This window comes from Cibotium barometz, chromosome 33 (genome assembly GCF_041138505.1).
Source record: "Cibotium barometz isolate CiBa-2024 chromosome 33, ASM4113850v1, whole genome shotgun sequence".
Taxonomy (NCBI): domain Eukaryota; kingdom Viridiplantae; phylum Streptophyta; class Polypodiopsida; order Cyatheales; family Cibotiaceae; genus Cibotium; species Cibotium barometz.
This window is the reverse complement of record NC_141078.1, coordinates 12529053-12535132: the sequence shown is the minus strand read 5'-3', so window position 1 is coordinate 12535132 and position 6080 is coordinate 12529053.

Sequence of the window (6080 nt, the reverse complement as noted above, 5' to 3'; positions counted from 1 at the left end):
AATGTGGAAGTGGAAGTGGAAATGGATGTGTGGATGTATGAATGTGGTTGTGGATGTGGATGTATGAATGTGGAATGTGGATATGGATGTATGAATGTGGAATGTGGATATGGATGTATGGATATGGATGTGGATGTGTACCAATGTGGATATGGATGTGGATATGGATGTTTATGTATGAATGTGGAATGTGGATATGGATGTATGGATGTGGATATGGATGTATGGATGTGAATGTGGATGTGGATATGGATGTATGGATGTGAATGTGGATGTGGATGTATGAATGTGGAAGGTGGATATGGATGTATGAATGTGGAATGTGGATATGGATGTATGAATGTGAAAGGTGGATATGGATGTATGGATGTGAATGTATGAATGTGGATGTATGGATGTAAATATGAAATTTGGATGTGGATGTGGATATGGATGTATGAATGTGGATGTGGATATGGATGTATGGATATGGATGTAGATGTGGAAATGAATGTATGGATGTGGATGTGGATATGGATATATGAATGTGGATGTGGATGTATGGATGTGGATATGGATGTATATGTATGAATGCGGATGTGGAATTGGATGTATGGATTTGGATGTACGAATGTGGATGTGTATGTGGAATAATGAATGCGAATGTGTATGTGAAATGATGAGATGTCGATATGAGTGAATGGATGAGATGTGATGACATGTGAATTGGGATGTGAATAAATGATATGTGATGTGCATGAATCTGATGTGATGAGGTGGAAAATGATGTGATTGGATGAGAATAAATGATATGTGATGTGCATGAATCTGATGTTATGAGGTGAAAAAAGATGTGATTGAATGAGAATGAGTACACATATGAATGGAATGTGGAATAAGTAATGTGGACTGATGAGGGATAATGTGGAAAGACGAGAGTTTATTATAGAAACTGTATTTGTGACCTGTTGTAAATGACTGTTTTATGTTAAGAATGCTGGGGAAGCATTTTGACCATCTTGTGATTAAGGTCGATCTAACTGATAAAGTTGCAACAGCTGATGGAGAGTCAACGGAGGACGTCTCGTGTCGCATGGTCGGCCGAGGTCTTGACCAGCCTCGGTTCGATTTAAATGGCGAGCTTCCAGTACGGTGGATGAGGGACCAAGGAAGCGGCCTATGAGTTGTTGAGATATCGAGCTTGTCTAGTGAGGCGGTGGACACTGATGACCCGCCTGGGGGATAGGCCCCACACTTACACCACTGGCATGGTTGGTGAGATCGTGGGTGATATGCGGCCAGTGGGATGACAGGCTGTGTGACAGCCATTCTAGAGACTGGCATAGTTATAGCGCCAGCTCATTTAGTCGGGTTCACACTATAGAGAACCCGTGTATGTATTTGGTTGAGTACCTTTCATATTATGTGTACTCTTATCTTGTATATGGTGTGTTGAGTGTTGAGTAGAGAAGAAGTAGATTTCAGCCTCTCACCTTGTGTGTTCTCTATTAGGGTTTTGTGAGTGTGTGTGTGTGCTTGCAAGAGCTCAAGCTCTCTTCCCCCCTGCATCTTTTCATGGTATCAGAGCCTGGTTCGTGCTAAGTGCTGAGCTGCAAGCAAGAGAATCACAGGAAGCGGTACGAGGGTAAGAGCTTCAACTACTCTTCCCTATTGTGTTGGTGACTACACCCTTGTCGGGAGCTCTACGGGAGGCACCGGCAAACGGTCTCTGATTGAGGAGCTTTCTTCGTGGGAGTAAAGCTATAGGGCAACTATATAGTCCTATCGGACTGAGTTTTTTGGGCCGAAAACGCGTTTCGGGCGCGTCTAGACCTCCGTTTTTTAGAAAGCAGGCGATTTCGAGCACTGCGGGTAAGTCATCGATTCTCTGCAGAACTCTGTTTTAAGAACTGCAGGAAGACAGATTGACTGTGCAGACACTGTGGGTGCTGCAAAGAGGTCTACAGTTGCCATTGGGTGTATGTATGCACATTGAAGTCACTGGTTGTGACATTTGAGAGTACTACAGTACCGCTGTGGAGAAAATACAGCAGTTTGTGCAGAAAATACAGCAGTTTGTGCAGAAAAACCAGAGTGCAGTTTCTGGTAAAATTGTGTATTTGGCAAGATGTCTAATGATGGCATAACACAAATTGTGGCTGAGAAGCTGGATAAGAATAACTTCTATGCTTGGAGGTTCAGGTTGACGAATTTCCTGATGGGAAAAGGCTATTGGGACTACATAGAAGGTGAGCATGAAGAGGCACCGGAGATACCGGCCGACTGCTGCAGATGTGAAAGAGTTTAAAGACTAGAACCAAGGAGCCAGGAAAGTTATGTATTGGCTTTCCATTAGTATACAGGACACCATGATTGGGCACATTCAGGATGCCAAGTCCCCCAAGGAGGCGTGGGACACCTTGGTAAAGCTTTATGAAACAAATACCAAGGCACGCAAGATATTGTTGAAGAATGAGCTTCATACTGTGGAGAAAAAGAGCATGTCTGTGAATGACTATGCGTTGAAGTTAAAGGGTATTGTGGAATCCCTTGCATCTATTGGTGTGTCAGTAGATGATGATAACAAGGTGGAAGTCTGTCTACGTGGTCTCGGGCCACAATACAAGGCATTCAAGACGTCCATTCAGACTCGGGAAGACATTCCCAACTTTACAGATTTGGTGTCTATGCTGATTATCGAAGAGAAGAGCTTGGGTGAAGACCAACAGTCTTCACAAAGCAAAAACAGTTCAGAGCAACAGGCCTTCTACACGAGTTCAGGAAGAGGACGAGGTAGAGGAGGCCGTGGACGCGGTCAAGGAGGTGGCCGAACAAGTAATCAGAATTATGGCCAGCAGCAGCAGCAGCAACAACAACAGTCCCAGAATCAACAACAACAACAACACGCAGGTGAAAGAGGCAAATTCAGAGGCAGGGGGAGTCAAACAGGCCGTGGAAATTGGCAAAGGCAATATAATGATGCACGTGAATGCTATTATTGTGGTAAGCCTGGACATGTGTAGTCAGAATGTTATAAGAAGCAGGCTGACATGCAAAATGGGAAAGTGCAGCAAAACAACTATGCATCCTCAAGCAGAAATAATGAGGATAATGAAAGGCTGTTTGTTATGCAGCATGTCGTGAATGCCATGTCTGAAAATGTTGATGCAGCACAAAAAGATAATGTATGGTATATGGATTCAGGTGCTTCGAACCACATGACAAGTCATGGGGAGTGGTTCAAGGAGATGAAAAACCCGGAAAGACCAGGTTTTGTGGAAACAGGGGATGACACTGCTCATCCAATTGCCCATGTTGGAGATGTGCCATTGTCTATGCAGGATGGCAAAGTGAAGTACCTTGCAGATGTACTTCATGTACCGAACATAACAAAGAATCTGGTTTCAGTTGGCCAGATGATTGAGCAGGGTTTGCAGGTTCGGTTTAACCTTGATGGTTGTTATGTTGAAGACTTTAAAGACAAGTGCAGGTTGGTTGCAAAAGGCAACAGAGTGGGCAGAATGTTTACATTGAATGTAGACATGCCTGAAATGAGTGTTGCGATGTTTGCAAATGGTTCAAGAATTGTTGCAGACACAGACATTTGGCATAAAAGGATTGGACATGTAAATGTGCAGAGACTGAAGTCTATGCAGACAAAAGGAATTGTGACAGGGCTGCCAAAATTTAAAGTGGAACGTATGCAGAAAATATGTGAAGCATGTGTTTCCACGTAACAGATATGTGAAGCATGCCAATTTGGGAAGCAAACAAAGCATGTGTTTCCACGTAACAGATATGTGAGCAGAAATGCACTAGATGTTGTGCATTCAGATGTATGGGGTCCTACGAAGACCATATCTATGGAAGGCTGCAGGTATTATGTGACTTTCATTGATGACCACACAAGGAAAGTGTGGGTATATTTCATGAAAGAGAAGAGTGAGGTGTTCACTCACTTTCAGAATTTCAGAGTTTTGGTTGAAAAGCAAACAGGGAAATATGTCAAGTGCCTAAGGTCAGATGGAGGGGGAGAATACTTCTCCAATGAGTTCTCTGAATTTTTGAAGAAGAATGGTATTCGGAGACAGTTTACATGCAGATATACTCCGCAGCAAAATGGTGTTGCTGAGCAGAAAAACAGGCACATTGCTAAGATTGCGCGAGCATTGATGGAAGAGAAGAATATGCCGCATTGCTATTGGGCTGAGGCTGTTTCTACAGCAGTATACATCATGAACAGGACTCCAACTGCAGCCATACATGATGTAGCAATTTTCATGAAAGAGAAGAGTGAGGTGTTCACTCACTTTCAGAATTTCAGAGTTTTGGTTGAAAAGAAGGTGGAGTGGTATTTTCATGCTTGGGCCACTTTTTCACATAATAGTCCACCTTCTTTGGATCAACCCTTATACCATACTTACTCATAATATGACCAAGATACTCAACTTCACTTGCGGCCATGAATGTGCATTTTTTTCTTAAAAAACCTCCTATAGAAATAGGATAAACCCAAAAACCCTCTAAGTGGACTGGTATTTGCATGTTTGGGCCACTTCTTCACATGCTCCACCTTCTCTGAATCAACCCTTATACCGTCCTTACTCATAATATGACCAAGATACTCAACTTCACCATGAATGTGCATTTTCTTTCCTTTGTATATAATTGATTGCTCATCAACACCATAAGTACCTTTCCCACATGCGTGGGATGCTCATCCTCCATCTTTCTATAGATGAGAATATCATCAAAGATTACCAACACAAACTTGAAGAGGAAGGGCTGAAACACCTTGTTCATTAGGGTTCGAAAAGTAGAGAGTGCATTAATTGCAAAGTCCAAACGGCATAACCATGAATTGAAACAACCCTCTTTTCATCCTAAAAGCTATTTTGAATTCAACCCCTTCTCTCATCCTTATTTGATAACAAAAAAACTAGAATTTTCCAATGGGGGGGCACTCAAGTGTACTAGAATTTTCCAAATTATGGAGTAATATGTCATTATTTGTGGATATCCTATAGTGGATGATCCAACCATTATGAATGAGCAGTTCCCAGGAAAGGTTAGAGTACCTCAAATCCTGACTTTCTCCCGAGAAAAGATTGTTCTCCCTTGTCATGTCCATGTTCCTAGAATTCTCTAAAACTAGCTTATAATACATATATATAGAAATATCATTATAAATTTTGTATAACCATTGTAGTTTTGCCTAGTTAAAAGACTTCCTACTCTAGTAAAATCCTATTCCAATCGGCTACCACCTGAGCTAAATACCAAAATTTTCCATCAAACCTTTTCATGAAAATTTTAATTCAAAATTGTAAACTATTTTTGACGTTTATTTAACCCAACCAACTAATAGTTCATATCCTTGTTATGACTTTCTCATGATATTAATATTTGCAAGGTATTCTTGGTGAAGTATAAAGGCCATCCCATAGAATAGGCTCAATGGCTACCTAACCATGCCCTTGTTGCCTATCCATCCTGATAACATCTTACAAGGATGCTCGCCCATGATTGGTTATTCTTTTGAGATAATTGAGGGCAATTTCCTCTCAACTCGGAGGCATGTTATGAAGGGTAATTCATGGAATTTAATTCCCACATTTTCTATTATTTATGGATTCTCCTAAATAGGCTTAGATCGAGATGCCAGGTAGCTGTAGCCAATCTTGATCACACGCAAGTGACTTTGTATATGTGTGGAGTATTAGTAGTTACGTCGTCTCAATTATATTTGGACTTTGGACGGTTGTAGTAGTCGGCCTTGATCACACACAAGTGATTCCATATATGCGTGCGGTATTTGGTTGCCTCATCTTGATTATATTTAGAATTTATATATTAGTTTTAATCAATTAATTTTTTAATATTTTGGTGTAGTTAACGTAAGTGCAACTCCTTCGGACAATTAATTTATTAATTTTTTGGTATAGTTAATGTAAGTGCAACTCCTTGGGTTGGATAATGAAAGAAAGCCGGTAGTAGATTTTGAGACGCTTGACTTGGAGCATCGAGATAGATAACTATTTCATTCTATTGAAGCGACCATCATTTACTGTATTTTAGGTAACGTCCATAGTAATTATTAG